Raw genomic sequence first — 27,754 nt, 5'->3', positions numbered from 1 at the left:
CATGGCATATCTGCGGCAACAAGCGGAAAAAGCAAAACTCACTTATTTATTATTTACATTTTTTCGCTAGACAAGCAGACAAAAGAAGATAAGAAATATTTCATTCAATCTCAATTTTACGGAAATCTAAAAAATGCATTTCAATTTCTGGTAAATTAAGCACGCCCAATATTTATTCAGGTAGGTCTGGGGGAGGAGGGGGCGGGCGATCGCCCCATCGCCGCCCCCCCCCCCCCCTGTATCCGCCCATTGAATGCAAGATCCCGGAATCGATATGAAATGTCTGAAAACGTTGTAAAATTTACCGTATAAAGGCAAATTTAATGAAAATTAAAGGGGAGGATACTAAATGCTTCAGATTAACAAAAATCGCTCCAAATGTCAATTGTGAAAAATCTGTTTGTGACTAAGGATTTTCTGTGAAGAGAAGAAATCCAATCAAATGTACATTAATTTTTATGTTTTCGCGAGAAAACATATATAAATAGTTACTTTAAATATTTATGCTACGTTTAACAAATTTGAAAATGTATTAACTTAACGAAAAAATCATCAGTTAAGTATCAATTTGATATCAAAAGGCACCCTAGGAAGCAATTAAAAAACGCTGGGTACACATTGACAAAATACAAACGTTTTGTCTCTCAACATTGTGCACTTGTTTTGTATAAAACGTTAGCATTTCAAAATGGTGGCCGCCAAAGGATAATGTAGATCTGGAATGCTTTTTGGTGACAAAGCACTCTTGGAAGGGAAAATATAAGCGTATATTAGCTATTGGCACGGTCGGAATATCCACATATAATCCAGATAAGTTTGATTTAACAAATCGTTGGACATATTCAGATATTGTTTCGGCGGCACCCAATAAAACTTCAAATATACCCAATGAGTTATTGTTATCAATAAAAGAGGAGAAACGCGTCGATTATATGCGCTTTTCATCCAAATATCGCAATGACATACTTTGTTCGATATTAAAATATTATAAAGAGTTTGCTGATAAGCCTAAAAATTCACAACGTTTCCCTGCTTATAAATACCATTGGTCCGGCATCAGCTTACCCACAATGCTTGAAGTTACACCGTGCTCCTTAGATCAATTGGATCCAACAACAAACGAAGTGCTTACAAGTTATATGCACAAAGACATAGAAGGCATAATAGTAGGCATTTCCGACTATGAAGGTGGCATTGTTATGGCTCATGGTGGCTTTAGTCGTTTACACCTGTTCCGAGCATTAAATCATTATGAAATCGTACAAAATATTGCACAGAGATCAGTACAGTTCCTTGGTATTGAAACGAAGATACTCAAAAGCAAATAACACTTGAGCAATTCGAACGTCAACGATTTGGTGAATATAGCGACGATCAGTACCAAACGTCAATGACCGAATTCACTGTGCAAAAAATTACACCACGTCATCCAGATCCAGTAAAACGAATACTTTGTCTAACGGAAGCAACACTATTAGAACGTGATCCGCAGACATATAGAGTGTGTACGTTACGTTTATTATCAGACGTATTTGCTTTGGTTCGTGATAAAGATAATTTACAACGTTTTTGTATCGAATATAAGAATGGCATATTGTGTCAGTATTTAACAAATGATCGAGAGTCATTATTAGCTACCCTCTTAGATGCAGTACGTTCAAGCGGTAACAAGGATGTACATGTGCGCATTAATAATACGCCGCGTGGTAAACGTTATGTACCATTTAGTTGCTCTGTCGATGAGGAGACTGAAGCGAACTTGATGCGTATGATTATTAATAATGTACAAACTCCAACAAAACGTTATGAAATACTTGAGCGCTTTAATGCTAATATACCGCACAGTGGTCTCAATTATAGTGTCACGCAAGATAGTCTCTTTGCTGAGAATAAAGAGAAACTTATTTTAAGCGCATTACAAGCATTGGCACAAAAAGAGCTCGACAATCCAACAGCACAATTGAATAATCTTGAAATTGAAGCAATTTTTCATGCACTTACACGTTTACTTGCGAGTAAAGTTGGATATGGCGCATTTACAAATTTATCAGGCTTCCGCGAACTTATTGGCACTAAAATTGTAGCAGCTCTACGCCGTAAAGGTTTGGCAGTTACATATTCTGCAATCGATATGATAAACTCACTATTGCATTCAGTGAATGCTGATCATGATCTAAAGCAAGAACAATTGAATAAATCATCAATATTATCATCGAAGTCGTTTTTAGAAACGCTACTTAACATGTGGACAACGCATGTGAGTCACGGCAGCGGGGCATTAGTGCTTTCCGCCATGTTAGATTTTCTCACCTTCGCTTTATGTGTGCCTTACAGCGAAACTACAGATGGCAAGCAATTTGATATTCTTTTAGAACTAGTTGCCGATCGTGGTCGTTATTTGTATAAATTATTCCAACATCCTTCATTGGCAATTGTCAAAGGAGCTGGCCTAGTTTTGCGCGCCATCATCGAGGAGGGTGAACTGCAAGTGGCACAACAAATGCAATCACTGACCTTAGATGAGGCGGCTTTGTGCCGTCATTTACTTGTTGCATTATATACACCATCTAATGATCCAACATTGGCTGCCCACCGTCAGTTATCGCGTCACCTAATTGGTTTGTGGATAACAGAAAATGAGGAAGCAATAGAACTTTTTAAACGCATATTTCCTGCTGGTTTGCTTATGTTCCTGGAGAGTGAGGAGAGTGTCCCAAAGACTGACGTGGAGGATGATAAGTTGAATTTTCGGGATAATTTAAAACTTGCGATACAACATTCCAATAGAAATAGAAAATATGTCAAGTGTTAATGCTGAAGATTTAATTAACTTATTTGCAGAATGGTCGTACGAAATCCTCTACTTTTCTTTTTGGATCGCATATTCAATAAAGCAACATAAATATGTATATGCTCGAGTCTAATACGCTACAAAATTTTGGTTTCTGGGTAAAAATACATACTTGCCACCCAGAATAATCACTTTAGCCACAAGTCGCAGCCGCTATTATTTAAGCTCAATCCACCTCAGTTTCTAATCGAGGTAAACGGTAGAATTATTGCTCGCCAGCATATATACATGACATTTTCCATTATACCATTGTTATCTCATCGGGGAAAAATGTCATTACAGCACAATATGACCCGTTATTCTGCTATGCGCAAACGCATTGAGTTCGGAGGACAGTAAAAGTGCAAATTCTGCGGCCGATATCATCCGATTAGTCTTTGTCAAATCTTTCGGGTCAAAAACCCGGAAAGTCGTTTACGGGCGGTGCTCATACACAGCTATTGCACAAATTGCCTGGCAGGCACTCATAGAACAGAGAGTTGCTCAAATGAGGGAAGATGTCGTCGATGCAACGACGACCACAACACTCTTTTCCATATCGACACCTCTGCCGACCCGCGAAGAACAACGCACAAACCATCAGGGTATTCACGCCACGAAGACGACGACGATGACGACATCATTTCTTTAGAAGCATCAGTGGTCGAAGCTGAAAATAATGCGCCTGCAGAGTAGGAGGAAGGTGAAATATCTATCTCGCAAGCGGGAACTGGTGCTTCCCGCAGAGACACCAACGAGAAAGGGAGTCAGATGCACTCCCAACCGCACGAAGCAGCGATATGACCGGCCGACGATTTAGACCGATGTTGCATCAATGCCCAAACACATCACCAAAAGCAAAACAAACCCCGGAGGAGAGTGGAACCCTACGCTTTCCAGCCTTTGGTTCGCAATAATTTTCGATTGGTGTTCAGGAACCTGCTACGTTAATGAGCGTACAGTATACCACCGCGATTACACCGACTGCAGTCGTCAAGGTCGAATCCGGAGGGCGATTACATTTAGTTCGTGCGCTAATTGATCCAAGCGCCAGTACCTCAATTATCGCGGACGGCTTTGTAAAAGATTTAAGCCTATCTACGACGGCGACAAATAAGCAAGAAGGTTGCTTTATCAAATTACGAGGCAACTACGGGCATGCGAGTACGGTAACAACGCATGCTATAGTTCTGTGGAACTTTTCCAAGCACTCACCGGCTAACGTGGTTGATAGCGCAATCGTCAGAGCGTACTCCAACCTAAAGCTTGCCGACGCGCGGTTTCATAGTACTGCCCCGGTACGCCTAGTACTAGGAGCAGACGTGTTCTCTAAAATATACAGGGGCACAATCCCAGCAGGCACTCTTGGTCCGCTACTAGCCCAAGACACCGTCTTTGGGTTCGTGCTATCTGGGGCCTGCTAAAAACATATACGTCGACATTTTTTTTTTATTTCATTTTTCAAACGTTCAACTTTTGAATTTATATACATATATTAAGTGTTGAACTTATACTACATCAAATTTTATACATTTTATACGCTAACCAATTGAATTTCGTAATAAACAAGTGCATCTGAAATCTTTAATACACGTCCATACATTTTCTTTCTTTTTTGAATTTCTTTCCAACAGTATACCACTGGAAAACTCGTAAACTTGGATCTTTGTGGCTGGCTGTTGTCCTGCTAGGAAATTACTTAACGCAAGGGGCCGGCATGTTTATGGCTACGGGCCAAAACAAAAATATTTGCGGCAGCTCTAGGAACATGAATGTTTTCGCCAGCCTTAGTAGGCATTCTGTTAACCTTATGTTAACAGCAACTGTTTGACTACCTTTGTCAAACAGTTAACTACAATAACACAAGTTTACAAATTCAGGTCAACTTTTGGATCTGAGCAGATAAAAACGATTCTTAACTAGATTTGATATGCTGAATTCGAATCTGCATTCAGTTTTTTAAGATTGAGTCTAGTTTCCGATTTCTCGCATGATAGCACAATTGTGCTGTTATAGCAGCTTTTAAATAGTGGCACTGCTTAAGTCATTTCAACTGTAACTGTAAAATAACATAAGTGATTAGAGCAAATAAAAATGCAGAGACAGTGTTGCAAATTTGATTCAAATTTTTGTGTTTTATGCTTGTGGGATAGCCGCGTAGCTGAACATCATTATGTGAGAAAGGAATGGCAAAGTGGTACTCAATATGAGCCTGGACAGCACAACGTCTCCGCTGAACCATTTCTAAATCCACAAGATATTTTCCTGTTACCTCTTCACATTAAACTAGGACTTATAAAGAACTTCGTCAAAGCATTAAACCGTGAAGGACCGGCTTTTCAGTACTTAGTCAAGTTGTTTCCTAAATTTTCATATGCAAAAATCAAAGAAGGAATATTTGCCGGACCTGATACTAGAAAATTAATGGCTGATAAACAATTTACAAAATGTTTAACGCCCGATGAAGCAGCCCCATGGGCATCTTTTCAAAATATCGTTCACCACTTTCTTGGTAATCACAAATCTCCTAATTTTAAGGAAATTATTGGCGATATGTTGGAAAATTGTCGAAAGATTGGAGCTAGAATGTCTCTAAAGATGCATTTCCAGCATTCCCATCTCGATTTTTTCCCCGAAAACTTTGATGATACGACGAACAAGTAGAGCGGCTTCACCAAGATCTAGCCAACATTGAAAGACGATACCAAGGATTTTGGGATGAAGGCTTGATGAGCGACTACTGTTGGACTCTAATACGCGAAACAGATACTAAACAATACAAGCGGCAAAGTTCCACCAATCTTCATTTCTGATTTGTTACTTTTAAGTTAACAAAATGAATATTGTTTGACGAAAATCTTTAAAAATGAATTTATTGACTGTATTAAAAACTAGAATCAATCTTAAAAAACGGAATGAAAAATCGGATTCAGCGTCATAAATTGTCTTAAAAACGACTTTTAGTTGCCTAGATCCAAAACCGTGTATACTTGTGTAATCGTTCGATTTTATCGTTTCGCGAGTTAGAAGATTTTATGCAAAAGACAACTTTCACTTCTTTTGCGATCATCCAAAGAACAGCAGTCTCCAGCCACCACGATTTCTGTAGGTTGAAATAAAGTTATATATATATTAATATACACATAAATACATATATATATATATATATATATATATAGGCAAACACATTACATTATCATATTGTAATTAATCAAATAATTTTTATATTTAATTAATTAAATAAAATATTTTTATAACGTGAATCTAATTCTCAATTTTCGATCCTTTCATTTATTTCGTTGGACGAGCCCAAGGTCTCCTGCTCCCTTGAACAAGGTAGTTTATTTTAAAAGCATTTGGCAACCAAACGGCTGCCAGTTTACGGGCAAAAAGTAGATTTTTGCTAATAAAATAAAGAATTTTTTTTCAATTTCTTTAACAATTATTATTTCAAAATGGGAGGCAAGGAATCCAAAGTAGAAGAACCCAATACAAACGTAATTAATTCCTTTCAAGTAATTGACCATAGTGAGGCATTAGATTTTATCAAAATCTTGTTGATAATTTTGACGGTCTGCACTTGCGTCAACTTATTTCTAAAATTATACTCAACTCATAATAAATTTTTAAAGAAAAATTACATGAGCCGAGCAGATGGTCTAGACAAAGTCTAAACCCAAAAAAATATATTTTTTACCTCAATGGGCAAATGGGAAACTATTCTCAACACACTTGTGGAAGAAAAATTTTAGCAGAAAAAGCTTATAAATGTATTAATAAAAATATAAGCATACAAAGAATAACCATTTTAAAACTCCTCACGACAATATTACAGTCAGTGAATAATATAGGCAAAGCTATACAAGAAGCACAACAAATTTTTTCCGGTGTTAGAGATAAATTATTTTCCTCATTAGGCAGATATAACATTGAAACATTAGTCCCAACGTCATTTGAAGGAGAGATAGAAATTGATTTCGCTATCTTATTACCTGAAACTCAACCAAATCTAGGTGAACCCCCAAAAATTGAAATTTTTAATAAAACCTCACAAACTGAAAGCAACAAAATGTCACAAACAATAGTCGAATTTTTAAAAACTGCTTCATCAGTTTTGCCAGAATTCGATGGTAAAGCTGAAAACTTGAATAGCTTTTTGGATGCTTTAGATGTCTTAGAACAAATTAAGGATACCCATGAAGCTGTAGCGGTTCGATGAGAAAAACCAAGCTGAAAGGAACAGCCAGAAACCTAATAAGCACTGAAAGCTCAATTGAGGCAATAAAACAAAAATTAAGGGTGAATCAGTTGAAGTTTTGGCAGCAAAACTCCTGAATATCCAACAGTGCGGTAAAACTGCAAATGAATACACTGCTGAAATTGAAAAGCTCACATCGTTGGAAGGAGCATACATATCTGACGGACTAACACCAATACACTCAATGATACCAAAAAACAAGTTCCTTAAAATTTTAAACTTCTGCCTGAACGACAACAACTACTTCATGTACGATGACCAAATTTTCACACAAAGTTTCGGAATGCCAATGGGAAACCCACTCTCCCCGACCATATTAGACATTATAATGAACGATTTGCTGGACAACACCCTCTCCGAACTGAAGCAAACCCACAACATACAACTGAAGTTTATAGTAAAGTACGTGGACGATGTTTTTGCGATCGTCAAACGAAACGACTTAGACATAATTCTAAACATATTGAACAGATACCACAACAAACTGAAATTTACGATGCAGAAAGAAGAGAATTTGATGATCCCGTTTTTGGATGTCCTTATTCACAGGAAAAACAACGAAATAGTGCTGGACTGGTATTCTAAATCCATATCCTCCGGCAGAATAATAAACTTTCTATCCTCGCAGCCCACAAAATACAAAGTAAATACAGCAAAAAGCCTCATACACAAAATATTTACGTTAAGCCACAAACAGTTCTGGGGAAAAAATAAAACAAAAATATACAGCATACTAATAAACAATAATTACCCGAGCCACTTAATTACATCCCTAATACAACACAAATTATTAGAAGTAAACAGAGCGCAAGAAATAACATCAACACAAGGGAGACAAAGCAATACCACAGTGTCACATACATTCCGAAGCTTACGGAAAACTTCAATCAAGACATGAAAAAACAAACACCGAACATATCTCTCGCATACAAATCGAACTGCGCACTCTCTACCATTTTTACACGTACAAAAAGCCGTATAGAACCACACCAACAAAACAACGTGGTTTACCAAATTCCATGCAAAGGTGGAGACAACGATAACTGCAACAAAATCTACGTTGGAACAACGAAACGGGCACTAGGAACCCGACTGGCAGAGCACGACGCCGATATAAGAAAGAAGAAGAACAGCACTGCACTTGCTCTACACGCACTAACACACGGACATACACCTGATCTAAAAAATGCAACAATAATAGACGTGGAGAAGAGAGAAAAGACGAGATACACGTTGGACAGCTTACACATATTACAAAGAAGGGAGAGAACGATGAACAGAAAGGAAGACACCAAGTTTATTGCCGCTAGCTATTTGGCTTGTTTATGACATTTTAGTATGACAAAAGTACCCAATGACCATGGTACTGATGGATGATTTTAGTTTTAAGTGTTTGTTGTTTTATGTTGTGTGATGTTTACACGTTAATTTAATACTTTTTATGTAAGTTTGTCACCAATGTTTTTATAGTGATTTATGTGTTTTCAAAAATTGATTTTCTGTTTGTTTTTGTTTGGTTTTTTGTTATTTTTGTTTAAAATAAAGATTATACCCCTGAGGATGCCAAGTAGCTTGGCGAAACGTAGGGTGATATTGGAGAAAAAGTACGAGTTTTTACTTGGATTAACTACACTAGACCAGCAAAGCCTAATAAAATTCTAATAACTAACACCAGAGTTAGCAACCAAGTATGCTACACAATTAGCTGTGAAAGCTATGTGTAAAAACTGCTCCAGCGATAAAGTTAAAACAATTATGCAAGCTTGAGCGTTCACAACAATGAACGAAGCTATATCAAAATTTACTAACAGTTGCACAGAAGTAACTGGAAATACAAATTCAATTTTACATATTCGCCATCAAAATTCCAATTTCCGAGGTAATTTCCGCAGGAGTTACCAAAACAATAATTATAGAGGAAATTATAGACGTTCTTTTAATACCTATAACAATAATAACAATAATAATAATAACAGACAAAATAACCAAAGATCTGGAAGACATTTCGGATCGCGAGGAAATACCCGCAATAACACCACAAATGTCCGAAATGTTACACAACAGGAAAACCAACAAACTCCACCTCAATAAATAAAAAATTATATATTTTCAATTTAACCTTAATAGCTACATATCTTCCAGAACAACTATGAATGATTCCATATCAACCCTCCTAATCGATACAGGAGCGGATATTTCAATAATAAAAAAGGGTCAAATTGACAGTAATGTCACGATAAATAATTCTCAAAAAACAGGTGTAAAAGGAATTGGTCAAGGGATAACAAGCACTATTGGCACGGTTAAAGCGGACTTAAAAGATGATTACCTACTAATAAGACACAAATTTCACGTAGTAGAAGATAATTTCCCAATCCCATGCGATGGAATATTGGGATTAGATTTCAATAAAAAATATAATTGCATTTTAGATTATCAAACAGAAGGTGACACTCTAATACTAAGACCATATGACTACCCAGAAAACATAATAATTCAGATGACTAATAAACCAGCAATTAATAGTATTTAAATTCCCGCACGATCAGAAGTAGTTCGACAAATTCACATAGAAAATAACAATTCAGATTTACTAATACCACAACAAAAATTGTCTGAAGGTATTTTTTTTGCAAACACACTAGCAAATTCACAACAAACATTTTTTAGAATTATAAATACAACAGAAAAAAATGCAACATTTCAAGATTTTAATATTCGTACAGAAACTTTGAATGATTATGCAATAGTTAAAAATAAAAAACTCGAAAATGAGGCCAACAATAAGGAAAAATTAGAAAGATTAAATAAACATTTTCCAAAATTTGCAAATAAAGCACTTAATGCATTATGTGCGGAATTCATTGACATTTTTTCATTGGAAACAGAACCAATTACCACTAATAATTTTTGCAAACAAAAACTTCATATGAAAGACAATAACCCAGTCTACGTAAAAAATTATAGAATACCAGAAGCTCATAAGAGTGAAATTAATAAACAAGTAAACAAATTAGTTAAAGATGACATAATAGATCATTCAATTTCAGAATTCAATAGTCAAATTTTATTAGTACAGAAAAAATCACTCGCGAATAACCAAGAAAGAAGATGGGGAATGGTTGTCGATTACAGACAAGTAAATAAAAAATTTACCGCAGATAAATTCCCATTCCCAAGAATTGATGACATACTAGATCAGTTAGGAAGAGCTAAATATTTTGTATGCTTAAGATGACATACTAGATCAGTTAAGAAGAGCTAAATATTTTGTATGCTAAAGATGACATAATAGAACATTCAATTTCAGAATTCAATAGTCCAATTTTATTAGTATCGCAAAAATCACTCGCGAATGACCAAGAAAGAAGATGGAGAATGGTTGTAGATTACAGACAAGTAAATAAAAAATTAACCGCAGATAAATTCCCATTACCAAGAATTGATGACATACTAGATAAGTTAGGAAGAGCTAAATATTTTGTATGCTTAGGTTTAATGTCGGAATTTCACCAGATTGAACTCACATCCTTTACAGCAGGTAATGGTGCTTATCGCTTTAAAAGACTACCGTATGGCCTTAAAGTAGCACCGAACTCATTCCAAAGAATGATGACATTAGCTTTTGCAGGCTTAAAACCTTCACAAGCATTCCTATACATGGGCGATTTAGTCGTATTAGGATGCTCCCAAAATCATATGATTAAAAATTTACGAGATGTTTTTGCAACTTGTAGAAAATATAATTTAAAATTACATCCTGATAAATGTTTATTTTTTAACCAAGAAGTAACTTACCTTGGTCATAAATGCACAAGCAAAGGAATTTTGCCAGATCCCAGTAAATTCGAAACATTTAAAAATTACCCAACACCTAAAAACGCGGATGAGGCGGAAGAGATTCGTCGCAGTTTGCAATTATTACAGAAGATTTATCCCAAATTTTGCAGAATATTCTAGAATAATAACAAGACTTTGCAAGAAAAATGTAGTTTTCGACTGCACAGAGGATTGTAAAAAATATTTTGACTATTTGAGAGCTGCGTTAATAAGCCCTAATATCCTACAATATCCCGATTTCAATAAACAATTTTGTGTAACAACTGACGCAAGTGGATATGCTTGCGGAGCAGTGTTAAGCCAACAGCATGAAGGAAAACAATTGCCAATTGCCTATGCATCAAGATCATTTACTAAAGGAGAAATTAATAAAGCAACAATTGAGAAAGAATTCGCGGCCATTCATTGTGCCATAACATATATTAGACCATACATTTACGGTAGAAAATTTTTGTTCAAAACAGACCACAGACCATTAACATTTTTATTTTCGATGAAAAATCCTTCATCAAAGTTAACTCGAATCAGATTAGATCTGGAAGAATATGATTTCGAGGTGGAGTATATCGCAGGTAAAGAAAACTATGTAGCCGACTCATTATTACGCATAGATATTAATGAACTAAAACAAATATCGGTAGAAGCGTGTAAAATACTAAAAGTTACGACTAGGTCGGAAACTAACAAAAATCATAACAATAAACATTCCAATAGTAAAAATGAAGAAATAAAAAGTCACAAAGTGAACCCAATAATATTTGAGGCGCCAAATAAATGTGAAGTAAAGAGACTAGTACAGCTCGTTTTCGATCTTCCGAAATTACTTTTCAAAAAAGGAAAGAAAATTTGTAGCGAAATTTATATAAAAAATCTAATTGTTGAGGCTAAGATTGACTTAGGTCAATTCTTTGCCAGGCTTATGAAAGAAGCCGGCAATTTAGGAATAAGAAAAATACAGTTGTCCTTAGGAGACAAATTGTTTAAAGATAATTATACCCGGGTAGACACATTTAAAGAAATTGGTACCAAAGTTTTCAAAAATTTAATTATAGCATTAACTCCAGAAGTTATGCATGTGACAAATAATGAAAACATTAAAGAAATTCTTCACAAATTTCATGGCGATCCTGTTTTTGGTGTCCACCCAGGAATAAATCGCATGACAAATAAAATAAAACAAAAATACTATTGGAAAGGAATGAAAAATGATATCAGAAAATAAAAATAGCTTATTTGAAGAATTATGCAAGCTTCTAAAAATAAACCATAAAACGTCAACACCCTACCACCATCAAACTTTAGGCACAGTTGAACGTAGTCATAGAACATTCAATGAATACGTACGTTCCTACATATCTATTGACAAAAATGATTGGGATGATATCTTAAATATTTTGCGTATTGTTACAATACTACCCCACCTACAGTTCATAATTACTGTCCATACGAACTAGTATTTGCCAAAAAAACCCAGACTTACGAATTTTTAAGAGAAAACACAGTAAGCCCCATTATACAATTATGAGGCTTACGTCAAAGAAATTAAGTATAGGTTACAAATAGCGCAAGATAGAGCATATAAATTAGTAAAACAGGCTAAGGAAAAACAAAAAATGAGTTATGATAGGAAAACACAATATAAAGAAATAAATTTAGAAAATTTAGTGTTAGTAAAAAATGAATGAGGGCATAAGTTAGATAGTAGGTATAGAGGATCCTTTAGTGTAGTAAATATCGATGATCTTTCACTTCTTTGCGATCATCCAAAGAACAGCAGTCTCCAGCCACCACGATTTCCGTAAGTTGAAATAAAATTATATATATATTAATATATACATAAATACATATAAATATATACACAACACATTACATTATCATATTGTAATTAATCAAATAATTTTCATATTTAATTAATTAAATAAAATATTTTTATAACGTGAATCTAATTCTCAATTTTCGATCTTTACATTTATTTCGTTGGACGAGCCCAAGGTCTCCTGCTCCCTTGAACAAGGTAGTTTATTTTAAAAGCATTTGGCAATTTAACGGCTGCCAGTTTCCGGGCAAAAAGTAGATTTTTGCTAATAAAATTAAGATTTTTTTTTCAATTTCTTTAACAATTATTATTTCAAAATGGGAGGCAAAGAATACAAAGTAGAAGAACCCAATGCAAACGTAATTAATTCCATTCAAGTAATTGACCATAGTGAGGCATTAGACTTTATCAAAATCTTGTTGATAATTTTGACGGTCTGCACTTGCGTCAACTTATTTCTAAAATTATACTCAACTCATAATAAATTTTTAAGGAAAAAGTACATGAGCCAAGCAGATGGTGTAGACAAAGTCTAAACCCAAAAAAAATATATTTTTTACCTCGATGGGCAAATGGGAAAATATTCTCAACACACTTGTGGAAGAAAAAATTTTAGCAGAAGAAGCTTATAAATGTATTAATAACAAGTAAGGAAGGCTAAGTTCGGGTGTAACCGAACATTACATACTCAGTTGAGAGCTGTGGAGACAAAGTAATGGAAAATCATCATGTTGTAAAAACAACCTAGGGTAACCCTGGAATGTGTTTGTATGACATGTGTATCAAATGGCAGGTATTAAAGAGTATTTTAAGAGGAATTTATTTTGTATGATATGGGTATTAATGAGTATTTTAAAAGGGCGTGGGCCTAAGTTCTATAGATGGACGCCTTTTCGATATATCGCCAAAAAGATGGACCAGGGGTGATTCTAGAATTTGTACGATATGAGTATCAAATGAAAGGTGTTAATGAGTATTTTAAGAGGGTGTGGGCCTTAGTTCTATATGTGGACGCCTTTTCGAGATATCGCCATAAAGATGGACCAGGGGTGACTCTTGAATTTTTTTGTACGATATGGGTATCAAATCAAAGGCGTTAATGAGTATTTTTAAAGGACGTGGGCCTTAGTTCTATAGGTGGACGCCTTTTCGAGATATCGCCCTAAAGGTGGACCAGGGGTGACTCTAGAATTTGTTTGTACGATATGGGTATCAAATGAAAGGTGTTAATGAGTATTTTAAAAGGGCGTGGGCCTTGGTTCTAAAAGGTGGACGCCTTTTCGGAATATCGTTATAAAAGTGGACCAGGGTTTACTATAGAATGCATTTGCACAATATGGGTATCAAACGAAAGGTGTTAAAAAGTGTTTTAAAAGGGAGTGGGCCTTAGTTCTATGGGTGGACGCCTTTTCGGGATATCGCCATAAACGTGGACCAGGGGTGACTCTAGAATGCGTTTGAACAATATGGGTATCAAATGAAAGGTGTTAATGAGTTTTTTAAAAGGGCGTGGGCCTTAGTTCTATAGGTGGACGCCTTTTCGAGATATCGCCATAAAGGTGGACCAGGGGTGACTCTAGAATTTGTTTGTACGATATGGGTATCAAATGAAAGGTGTTAAAGAGTATTTTAAAAGGGAGTGGGCCTTAGTTCTATAGGTGGATGCCTTTTTGAGATATCGCCATAAAGGTGGGCCAGGGGTGACTCTAGAATTTTTTTGTACGATATGGGTATCAAATGAAAGGCGTTAATGAGTATTTTTAAAGGGCGTGGGCCTTAGTTCTATAGGTGGACGCCTTTTCGAGATATCGCCATAAAGGTGGACCAGGGGTGACTCTAGAATTAGTTTGTACGATATGGGTATCAAATGAAAGGTGTTAATGAGTATTTTAAAAGGGAGTTGGCCTTAGTTCTATAGGTGGATGACTTTTTGAGACATCACCATAAAGGTGGGCAGGGGTGACTCTAGAATTTTTTTTGTACGATATGGGTATCAAATGAAAGGTGTTAATGAGTATTTTAAAAGGGCGTGGGCCTTAGTTCTATAGGTGGACGCCTTTTCGAGATATCGCCACAAAGGTGGACCAGGGGTGACTCTAGAATGTGTTTGTACGATATGGGTATCAAATTAAAGGTATTAATGAGGGTTTTAAAAGGTTTAGTTGTATATGTGAAGGCGTTTTCGAGATATCGACCAAAATGTGGACCAGGGTGATCCAGAACATCATCTGTCGGGTACCGCTAATTTATTTATATATGTAATACCACGTACAGTATTCCTTCCAAGATTCCAAGGGCTTTTGATTTCGCCCTGCAAAACTTTTTCATTTTCTTCTACTTAATATGGTGGGTGTCACACCCATTTTAACAAGTTTTTTTCTAAAGTTATATTTTGCGTCAATAGACCAATATAATTACCATGTTTCATTCCTTTTTTCGTATTTGGTATATAATTATGGAATTTTTTTCTTTTTTCGTAATATTCGATATCGAAAAAGTGGGCGTGGTCATAGTCGGATTTCGGCCATTTTATACGCCAATATAAAGTGAGTTCAGATAAGTACGCGAACTGAGTTTAGTAAAGATATATCGATTTGTGCTCAAGTTATCGTGTTAACGGCCGAGCGGAAGGACAGATGGTCGACTGTGTATAAAAACTGGGCGTGGCTTCAAACCGATTTCGCCCTTTTTCACAGAAAACAGTTATTGTCCTAGAATCTAAGCCTCTACCAAATTTCACAAGGATTGGTAAATTTTTGTTCGACTTATGGCATTAAAAGCATCCTAGACAAATTAAATGAAAAAGGGCGGAGCCACGCCCATTTTTAAATTTTCTTTTATTTTTGTATTTTTGTTGACATAATATACTTATATACTGTAAAGATATTAACTTTTCTTTTAAAATTTGAATTAAAAAAAAATTCTTAAAAAGTGGGCGTGGTCGTTCTCCGATTTTGCAAATTTTTATTGAGCAGATACATAGTAATAAGAGTAAGACTGCCAAATTACAGCTTGCAAAACTTTCAAATTACCTTCTTTTAAAAGTGGGCGGTGCCACGCCCATTGTCCAAAATTTTACTAGTTTTCTATTCTGCGTCATAAATACAACTCAACTACCAAGTTTCATCGCTTAATACGTATTTGGTAATGAATTATCGCACTTTTTCGAATTTTGGAAATTTTCGATATCGAAAAAGTGGGCGTGGTTATTGTCCGATATCGTTCATTTTAAATAGCGATCTGAGATGAGTGCTCAGGAACCTACATACAAAATTTCATCAAGATATCTCAAAATTTTCTCAAGTTATCGTGTTAACGGACAGACGGACGGACGGACGGACGGACATGGCTCAATCGAATTTTTTTTCGATACTGATGATTTTGATATATGGAAGTCTATATCTATCTCGATTCCTTTATACCTGTACAACCAACCGTTATCCAATCAAAGTTAATATACTCTGTGAGCTTTGCTCAACTGAGTATAAAAATATAAGCATACAAAGAATAACCATTTTAAAATACCTCACGACAATATTACAGTCATTGAATAATATAGGCAAAGCTATACAAGAAGTACATAGCAAATTAACTGCCAGCCATCAACTAGAAGCACAACAAATCTTTTCCGGTGTTAGAGATAAATTATTTTCCTCATTAGGCAGATATAACATTGAGGCATTAGTCCCAACGTCATTTGAAGGAGAGATAGAAATTGATTTCGCTATCTTATTACCTGAAACTCAATCAAATCTAGGTGAACCCCCAAAAATTGAAATTTTTAATAAAACCTCACAAACTGAAAGCAACAAAATGTCACAAACAATAGTCGAATTTTTAAAAACTGCTTCATCAGTTTTGCCAGAATTCGATGGTAAAGCTGAAAATTTGAATAGCTTTTTGGATGCTTTAGATGTCTTAGAACAAATTAAGGATACCCATGAAGCTATAGCGGTTCGATGAGAAAAACCAAGCTGAAAGGAACAGCCAGAAACCTAATAAGCACTGAAAGCTCAATTGAGGCAATAAAACAAAAATTAAAAACAGCAATTAAGGGTGAATCAGTTGAAGTTTTGGCAGCAAAACTCCTGAATATCCAACAGCGCGGTAAAACTGCAAATGAATACACTGCTGAAATTGAAAAGCTCACATCGTTGGAAGGAGCATACATATCTGACGGACTAACACCAATACACTCAATGATACCAAAAAACAAGTTCCTTAAAATTTTAAACTTCTGCCTGAACGACAACAACTACTTCATGTATGATGACCAAATTTTCACACAAAGTTTCGGAATGCCAATGGGAAACCCACTCTCCCCGATTTGCTGGACAACACCATCTCCGAACTGAAGCAAACCCACAACATACTACTGAAGTTTATAGTAAAGTACGTGGACGATGTTTTTTCGATCGTCAAACGAAACGACTTAGACATAATTCTAAACATATTGAACAGATACCACAACAAACTGAAATTTACGATGCAGAAAGAAGAGAATTTGATGATCTCGTTTTTGGATGTCCTTATTCACAGGAAAAACAACGAAATAGTGCTGGACTAGTATTCTAAATCCATATCCTCCGGCAGAATAATAAACTTTCTATCCTCGCAGCCCACAAAATACAAAGTAAATACAGCAAAAAGCCTCATATACAAAATATTTACGTTAAGCCACAAACAGTTCTGGGGAAAAAATAAAACAAAAATATACAGCATACTAATAAACAATAATTATCCGAGCCACTTAATTACATCCCTAATACAACACAAATTATTAGAAGTAAACAGAGCGCAAGAAATAACATCAACACAAGGGAGACAAAGCAATACCACAGTGTCACATACATTCCGAAGCTTACGGAAAACTTCAATCAAGACATGAAAAAACAAACACCGAACATATCTCTCGCATACAAATCGAACTGCACACTCTCTACCATTTTTACACGTACAAAAAGCCGTATAGAACCACACCAACAAAACAACGTGGTTTACCAAATTCCATGCAAAGGTGGAGACAACGAGAACTGCAACAAAATCTACGTTGGAACAACGAAACGGGCACTAGGAACCCGACTGGCAGAGCACGACGCCGATATAAGAAAGAAGAAGAACAGCACTGCACTTGCTCTACACGCACTAACACACGGACATACACCTGATCTAAAAAATGCAACAATAATAGACGTGGAGAAGAGAGAAAACACGAGATACACGTTGGAAAGCTTGCACATATTACAAAGAAGGGAGAGAACGATGAACAGAAACGAAAACACCAAGTTTATTGCCGCTAGCTATTTGGCTTGTTTGTGACATTTTAGTATGACAAAAGTACCCAATGACCATGGTACTGATGGATGATTTTAGTTTTAAGTGTTTGTTGTTTTATGTTGTGTGATGTTTACACGTTAATTTAATACTTTTTATGTAAGTTTGTCACCAATGTTTTTATAGTGATTTATGTGTTTTCAAAAATTGATTTTCTGTTTGTTTTTGTTTGGTTTTTTGTTATTTTTGTTTAAAATAAAGATTATACCCCTGAGGATGCCAAGTAGCTTGGCGAAACGTAGGGTGATATTGGAGAAAAAGTACGAGTTTTTACTTGGATTAACTACACTAGACCAGCAAAGCCTAATAAAATTCTAATAACTAACACCAGAGTTAGCAACCAAGTATGCTACACAATTAGCTGTGAAAGCTATGTGTAAAAACTGCTCCAGCGATAAAGTAAAAACAATTATGCAAGCTTGAACGTTCACAACAATGAACGAAGCTATATCAAAATTTACTAACAGTTGCACAGAAGTAACTGGAAATACAAATTCAATTTTACATATTCGCCATCAAAATTCCAATTTCCGAGGTAATTTCCGCAGGATTTACCAAAACAATAATTTTAGAAGAAATTATAGACGTTCTTTCAATACCTATAACAATAATAACAATAATAATAATAACACACAAAATAACCAAAGATCTGGTAGACATTTCGGATCGCGAGGAAATACCCGCAATAACACCACAAATTACAGTGGCCAATTTGGCTTCGCTAGCGGCATTTAATTAAAATTTTCAAATTTGAAAAACCGTTATTTTTTTTTTAACAATCGATAACAAATACATTCACTAGATTTGTATCGATTTTTAAAAGCTCAGCTTACAGCTGATGAACAGCTGTGAGCTGCCAAAGTCAGCACATGTTTCTGCAAGTGTTGTGCAAAATATTTCCGCCTTTTTGATCATCGCTTTCGTATTCGTGTTAAACTTGCAAATTTTATTATTTTCATTAAAAGTTTTGTTATATACTAACGCCAAGGTATGTATTATATAAAAAAAACTGTGGTTGTGATCTGTGTATACTTATGTTATTTATAAAACGTAATCGTGTTTAAGTGTATTAGCAACTCGCCCATTGTAACGTACACCTGTTTTTCGTGGAGGAGAACTTTCAAAATTCACCTAGATTCAGTGTAATTTAAAATTTAAAATTTGTAAACCATTGTTTGTCCAAAATGTCCAAAATGAACTGCGAGTACCTGCGAGCCTTCAATTTATTGTACTTTTTAGGCAAAATGTCTGTGTCAAAACGCACCCTTTTTTTAATATGGCATGAAGAGCGATCCCCACCAAGAAGTTTCTCGCCGTAGAAAATTATGTTTTTGGTACCGTTTTGAGTAAAATTACCTATACTCAGAAGGAGCAGTGCAAAAATGGAAAGAAACTGCGCAATTTTGTTAGTAGGCTTATCCAAAAGTGGAAGGCCTGTGGCAGAAGTAAGGTGTTTTTCGAAAAAATTAACCAAGAATGGCTAGATACACCATTGGTATTGTTGGGAAAAAAAGCAAATGAAAATATTGGACGGCCGGGAAAAGAGCTTTCCAAGTGCTGCAGAAAAACGCAAGTCAATAAGATGTCAGGGCTTACAGAGGAAGTGTCATGTGAAGGATTGTTGGTAGCTGCAAGCTGCAGTTTATATAAAGCTGGAAAGCGCAGTGCTTCCAAAGTTGTAGAAATGGTAAATGGCGATGAGGAGTTTAGCGGAAAGGTAATACAAAATATAAACAAACCAAAGCCCCTTCCATCCAAATTTTCGGACGATAAAGCGCTTGCGCTATTTGTAGATCTTGGACATACCAGATACACTTGGAACTTGAATAAGAAAGCAGCAAAAAACCAAAACGCCGATATATATCCATGCTACGAAAAATTACGCTTCGCCAAAAAAAGTGCTATCCTAGTGACATTACAGTCACTGATTATTATGCTGAAGTGCCACTACAAAGTCTTGTGGACCATACAATAAACAGGATCATGGAAGCACACCCTGAAAGTTTTGAAATCCCATCTAGAAGTAATAATAACACCCATTTAACTGCTGTCTACAAATGGGGTTGTAATTGCAGCAGCGGCCATTCCACATATAGGCAAAAATTTAACGACTGCGAAGGAAACATGAGAGACCAATATTTATTTTCAATTTGTATTGTACCACTGCAAGTGCAGAACGGACCGACAGTTTTATGGAAAAACAATCGACCTTCTTCTACATGATACTGTCGACCAATCAAAATACTTTGCGACAAGGAAACGGCGGACCTGAGTCGCAGGGAAATTGAAAATATTAAGAGCCAAATATTAAATATTGTACCAACATATGTAAACTCATTGATTATTGATCACCAATTTCACATGACCATGCTTGATGGTAAAACTTTCAGCGTCATTTCAGAATCTTCTTCGCAAATATGCGGAATCTGCAAGGCAACACCGAAAAATATGAATGACTTAAATTTGGTGAAGAGCTTTCCAATTAAAGTGAACCTCTTTCAAGAAGGGCTATCCAGTCTCCACACCTGGATAAGGTTTTTTGAATGTATTTTGCACATATCCTATAGAATACCAATGAAAAAGTGGCAAACTCGTGGTGCTGACAAGGATATTGTTGGACAAAATAAAACAAATATACAGCAGAAGCTACGAGAAGAAATGCATTTGTTGGTCGACATACCAATGGCTGTTACTGGAAATACCAACAACGGAAATACGGCAAGAAGGTTCTTTCAACAACCAGATTTAGCCGCTCGTATAACTGGGGTGAACGAAAATTTAATATATCGATTCAGCGTCGTCTTACGAGCACTTGCATGTGGATACGATATAAACACGGAGGCATTCAGACTTTACGCAATGGAAACTGCCGAAATTTTTGTTACTTTATACCCTTGGTTTTACATGCCCTCGTCTGTTCACAGAATTTTAATTCATGGAGCAGACATAATCAATCATTTTTCGCTTCCAATTGGTATGATGTCCGTCGGGCTTGAAGCCAGAAACAAAGATTATCGGAACATCCGTGAAAATAATACCAGAAAAAATTGCAGAAAAAATACAATGGAAGATATAATTAACGCTCTTTTTGTTTCTTCCGATCCGTTAATATATTCATTGTCCAACGGCTCATCAATTTCCTATTCCAGAAATATTAGTTTCGATAAGGAAGTTAAAAGCTTGCTTATAATGCATCATTTTGAAGATGATTTCTCTGAATCTGATACTGAAGAATCTGATTAATATTTCTTTTATAATATGGTTTCTCTTTGAGTTGACAATTTTTTTCTTATTTTATATATGAATATATGGTGGAAAATGTTTATTGAATTAAAAACAAATTAAAAAATTAAAAAAAAATTAAAAATTAAAAAAAAATTAAAAATAAAAAATTAAAAATTAAAAAAAAAAATTTTATTTTTTTCCAAAAATTGTTTGATTTTTTTCTGAACTGAGAAAAAAAAAATTTTGAAGATAACTTCTTCGCTAGCGAAGCCAAATTGGCCACTGTGCAAATGTCCGAAATGTTACACAACAGGAAAACCAACAAACTCCACCTCAATAAATAAAAAATTATATATTTTCAATTTAACCTTAATAGCTACATATCTTCCAGAACAACTCTGAATGATTCCATATCAACCCTCCTAATCGATACAGGAGCGGATATTTCAATAATAAAAAAGGGTCAAATTGACAATAATGTCACGATAAATAATTCTCAAAAAACAGATGTAAAAGGAATTGGTCAAGGGATAACAAGCACTATTGGCACGGTTAAAGCGGACTTAAAAGATGATTACCTACTAATAAGACACAAATTTCACGTAGTAGAAGACAATTTCCCAATCCCATGCGATGGAATATTGGGATTAGATTTCATTAAAAAAAATAATTGCATTTTAGATTATCAAACAGAAGGTGACACTCTAATACTAAGACCATATGACTACCCAGAAAACATAATAATTCAGATGACTAATAAACCAGCAATTAATAGTATTTCAATTCCCGCACGATCAGAAGTAGTTCGACAAATTCACATAGAAAATAACAATTCAGATTTACTAATCCCACAACAAAAATTGTCTGAAGGTATTTTTTTTGCAAACACACTAGCAAATTCACAACAAACATTTTTTAGAATTATAAATACAACAGAAAAAAATGCAACACTTCAAGATTTTAATATTCGTACAGAAAATTTGAATGATTATGCAATAGTTAAAAATAAAAAACTCGAAAATGAGGCCAACAATAAGGAAAAATTAGAAAGATTAAATAAACATTTTCCAAAATTTGCAAATAAAGCACTTAATGCATTATGTGCGGAATTCATTGACATTTTTTCATTGGAAACAGAACCAATTACCACTAATAATTTTTGCAAACAAAAACTTCATATGAAAGACAATAACACAGTCTACGTAAAAAATTATAGAATACCAGAAGCTCATAAGAGTGAAATTAATAAACAAGTAAACAAATTAGTTAAAGATGACATAATAGAACATTCAATTTCAGAATTCAATAGTCCAATTTTATTAGTACTGAAAAAATCACTAGCGAATAACCAAGAAAGAAGATGGGGAATGGTTGTAGATTACAGACAAGTAAATAAAAAATTAACCGGAGATAAATTCCCATTCCCAAGAATTGATGACATACTAGATCAGTTAGGAAGAGCTAAATATGTTGTATGCTTAGATTTAATGTCTGGATTTCACCAGATTGAACTCAGCGAAGAGTCAAGCGATATCAAATCCTTTACAGCAGATAATGGTACTTATCGTTTTAAAAGATTACCGTATGGCCTTAAAGTAGCACCGAACTCATTCCAAAGAATGATGACATTAGCATTTGCAGGCTTAAAACCTTCACAAGCATTCCTATACCTGGACAATTTAGTCGTATTAGGATGCTCCGAAAATCATATGATTTAAAATTTACGAGATGTTTTCGCAACTTATAGAAAATATAATTTAAAATTACATCCTGATAAATGTTTATTTTTCAACCAAGAAGTAACTTACTTTGGTCATAAATGCACAAGCAAAGGAATTTTGTCATTTCCCAGTAAATTCGAAACAGTTAAAAATTACCCAACACCTAAAAACGCGGATGAGGCGAAGAGATTCGTCGCATTTTGCAATTATTACAGAAGATTTATCCAAAATTTTGCAGAATATTCTAGAATAATAACAAGACTTTGCAAGAAAAATGTAGTTTTCGGCTGGACAGAGGATTGTAAAAAATATTTTCACTATTTGAGAGCTGCGTTAATAAGCCCTAATATCCTACAATATGCCGATTTCAATAAACAATTTTGTGTAACAACTGACGCAAGTGGATATGCTTGCGGAACAGTGTTAAGCCAACAGCATGAAGGAAAACAATTACCAATTGCCTATGCATCAAGATCATTTACTAAAGGAGAAATTAATAAAGCAACAATTGAGAAAGAATTAGCGGTCAATCATTGGGCCATAACATATTTTAGACCACACATTTACGGTAGAAAAATTTTGGTCAAAACAGACCACAGACCATTAACATTTTTATTTTCGATGAAAAATCCTTCATCAAAGTTAACTCGAATCAGATTAGATCTGGAAGAACATGATTTCGAGGTGGAGTATATCGCAGGTAAAGAAAACTATGTAGCCGACTCATTATCACGCATAGATATTAAAGAACTAAAACAAATATCGGTAAGAGCTTTTAAAATACTAAAAGTTACGACTAGGTCGGAAACTAACAAAAATCATAACAATAAACATTCCAATAGTAAAAATGAAGAAATAAAAAGTCACAAAGTGAACCCAATAATATTTGAGGCGCCAAATAAATGTGAAGTAAAGAGACTAGTCCAGCTCGTTTTCGATCTTCCGAAATTACTTTTCGAAAAAGGAAAGAAAATTTGTAGCGAAATTTATATAAAAAATCTAATTGATGAGGCTAAGATTGACTTAGGTCAATTCTTTGCCAGGCTTATGAAAGAAGCCGGAAATCTAGGAATTGGAAAAATACAGTGGTCCTTAGGAGACAAATTGTTTAAAAATAATTATACCCGGGTAGACACATTTAAAGAAATTGGTACCAAAGTTTTCAAAAATTTAATTATAGCATTAACTTCAGAAGTTATGCATGTGACAAATAATGAAAACATTAAAGAAATTCTTCACAAATTTCATGACGATCCTGTTTTTGGTGGCCACCCAGGAAAAATGCGCTCATTGTAATAAAAATAAAATAATTAAAAATTTGAAAGAGCCTATGATTATAACCAATACCAAGCAAATACGCAAAAGCAATAGCCACAGCGATATTCGAAAATTTTATCCTAGTTTATGGTTGCATGAAGACAATTATAACGGATATGGGAAGCGAATATAAAAATAGCTTATTTGTAGAATTATGCAAGCTTCTAAAAATAAACCATAAAACGTCAACACCCTACCACCATCAAACTTTAAACACAGTTGAACGTAGTCATAGAAAATTCAATGAATACGTACGTTCCTACATTGACAAAAATGATTGGGATGAATATCTTAAATATTTTGCGTATTGTTACAATACTACCCCATCTACAGTTCATAATTACTGTCCATACGAACCAGTATTTGCCAAAAACCCCAGACTTACGAATTTTTAAGAGAAAACACAGTAAGCCCCATTATACCATTATGAGGCTTACGTCAAAGAAATTAAGTATAGGTTACAAATAGCGCAAGATAGAGCATATAAATTAGTAAAACAGGCTAAGGAAAAACAAAAAATGAGTTATGATAGGAAAACACAATATAAAGAAATAAATTTAGAAAATTTAGTGTTAGTAAAAAATGAATGAGGGCATAAGTTAGATAGTAGGTATAAAGGATCCTTTAGAGTAGTAAATATCGATGAAAACAATAATTTTACATTAATTCCCTATAAGGTAGAAAAGATCGATAAAAACAATGTAGAAAATAGAAACATAGAAAACATAAATCAAAATAATAAAAATAAGAAAATTGTAATACATAAAAATAGACTTAAACTCATAGAATAAGAGCACTTTAACTTTATAAACAAAAAGAAAAATACAATAATAAAACAAAACAAAAGAAAAAAAAGAACAAATGTAAACTATTCTTTGGAAATCAAGCTAAACGTCACAAAAAAAAAAAAAAAAACCCAGCAGGCGAAGTACGCACAAACGGATTCCAAACCACTAACCTAACTTGAGTAGCCATAGATAATTCGTGCACAAAATTATATATGTCTATTCACTCATTAAATTATTCATTCATTTGTACAAACATATATTTCTACCCGTTTTGGAATGTCGTAAAATATATTGACTCTTACATACATATTCATACAATTGTACATACGAATATTTTGGTTCGCTTTGGTACGGCATGTGATTCTATTGACACATTCATTCATTTGTACAAACATATATTTTTTACATCGTGCATCATATGGTAACCTGAGCCTTGGTATGCGACTGTTTAAAGCTTGTTCGCGACAAGCCTTTACCTGTAGACAAATTAGTAACATGATTAATTTATGCTTGCGTTGCACATTCCACAGCCAATTTTAATTATGCTTAGAATGCAGTTCCCAGGAACTGAATTGAATGTATATGTGTGCTATGTTTAGTTTGTAAGTATTAGTGTAAGTAAGTATTTTAGCTCATAGAAATTTTGTATAAAAGAAAACAACTTTTGAATAAAGAGGAGAATTCAACCTGCTGCCGTTTAAATTGGCAGTAAATTCTATCTCGTGCCGCTAACTGGGCACTGCAACCTAGATTTCGATTTTCTCTTATCCGCAAACATTACGCCAGCCACGGCAAGCTCGCGATGTTGTCGCACCCTATTATCTTCACACAATTATACCATCCCCCGAATCAAAGGTTGGAAGGGCTTACTTGGTTGTTCCTGCATCATCTTAAGCATTAAGCTAATAAGCTCCCTTTCCACAGATCTCCACCTTTCAGTAGTCATTTGTCCGGCAGGACTGCTACGATCAACCAGCGCCACAGTCAGTGACTGCTTTGCCACATCACTCATCTTCTCGGGAAAAGCCGGAGTCTTAGTGTTATCTCCCTTTGGCACCTCCGAGAAAGCCAGAGTCTTAGCGTTAACTCCCTTTAGCACCTCCGAGAAAGCCGGAGTCTTAGCGTTATCTCCCTTTGGCTTATCTCCTACTTCCGTAGTTGGAACTTCCCTCTGACTCGTAGCATTCGAGGTAGTTGCTACCTCGCTATTGAGGCCCATCTCTCTTACAGCTTTGGGCCTACTTATCTTGTCTATGCGACTGCCCTGCCTCGCGGCTCTACGACTGGGTCCTTTCCGCCGAACGTTGCCTCTTCATTCTGCCATTCGACGCTTCTTCCTCCTCTTACTCAGAGTTTGGTTTTCGTTGCGAACGGTTGTGCTTTGAAGTTGCTGACAGGTAGTAATAATTTCGTTGAATGCTTTAAGTGAGTTTTTGTAGCATATACAAAGGGGCGGAAAAAAATATTGTTAGTGTAAACAGTGCAAAGTGATTAGACATTTGGAGCCCCAATTCAGCGGTCAGTCGAAGGTCAATCTCCGGCGGAGCCCTAATGTTGTGCGCGTGATTTTGGTTGCTACCAATTTTCGCCCTAACCTCAAAGTGCCTGCACGTGGAGGTAAACTTATATGTGCCCGCATCTATTGGCTGTGAGTGAGTACCCAGTAGAAAACTTGTGTGTGACTACACACTCTTCCGGTTTGGAACAGTGTTGGACTACTTGCTCAATGAGCAATTGTGGACTGCCTGCGCGAGGGGGCCTAAGCCCGTACTGGAATTAGTGGCAGGATCAGCTGTAGCGTTTATAGTCTGCCCGTTCAGCTCGGCGTAGCTTTCGTGCGGGTCGACTCGTCCCCGATACGGGGAGCAGTGTTCCGTCCATGTGGGCGGTGGTAGTGACCACGTCAATACTTAATGACAAAAAGCGTACGAGCTACGTCACCGCGCTTCTGCTATAGCTGATGGGTTGGGCTGCTACTGATGCTGACCAATTGTTCTGAGTGGTTGTAGCCCTCTAACTTAGAGCAGCATGCATTTGCCCGGTGGGCATCGGTTTTCTCCTGATGTATACTTCCACAGCCGTGTCGTATAAGTGTGACCAAGTTTGCCGCTGACGTCAGGCATTTTTGCGGGAATGGCGTATCGCGAAGTGAAGCGCCCGGGGCCATCTTCCGTCGGAGGTCGTTCGTCGGCGGCCGCTGCAGACGCGTCGACCTCGGGTGAAGAAAAAGGGGTGAGCGCGAAGCAATTCCTTAAGGTGAATACTGGGAAGGCCACGGCTGCGTCATCCGGAGGGAAGAAAAAGGCGGTAAGAGGTGGAATAGGCGTAAGACTGGGTAAGTCGGTGATACCGGTGACGTCGGGGATGGCGACCACCTCGAAAACGGTAGAGCAGGAGGGAAAGGGCGGGCCGAGTAAGTCCGCGGAATCGGAGGATGAGGAGAGTATTATCCCGAAATCCGATGATGATGCGGACTTACCCAGTCTGCCTGTATCCGAGGCTTGTCTCCTCAGTTGGGACAAAACTGATATTGCGGGGGTGCCGGTTTCGCTGCTGAGCCCAAGGTGACTACTGTCGCTGGCTCCTCAACTGACGGTAAAGCAGCCGATGGTGTGCCAGAGACTG

At 35.9% G+C, this 27,754-nt stretch overlaps 1 protein-coding gene and 1 pseudogene across 11 annotated transcripts in view; both read left to right on the top strand.

Annotated features, from left to right (window-relative positions):
- Positions 1-27,754, top strand: part of nvd (neverland) — a 2,324,292-nt gene that overhangs the window by 1,363,491 nt on the left and 933,047 nt on the right. The gene's annotated exons all lie outside the window — the stretch shown is intronic.
- LOC137238795 (dnaJ homolog subfamily C member 13 pseudogene) lies at positions 134-2,831 on the top strand (annotated as a pseudogene).

Source organism: Eurosta solidaginis, chromosome 1 (assembly GCF_040869045.1).
Source record: "Eurosta solidaginis isolate ZX-2024a chromosome 1, ASM4086904v1, whole genome shotgun sequence".
Lineage (NCBI taxonomy): Eukaryota > Metazoa > Arthropoda > Insecta > Diptera > Tephritidae > Eurosta > Eurosta solidaginis.
This window is presented reverse-complemented; position numbering and strand designations above follow the sequence as displayed.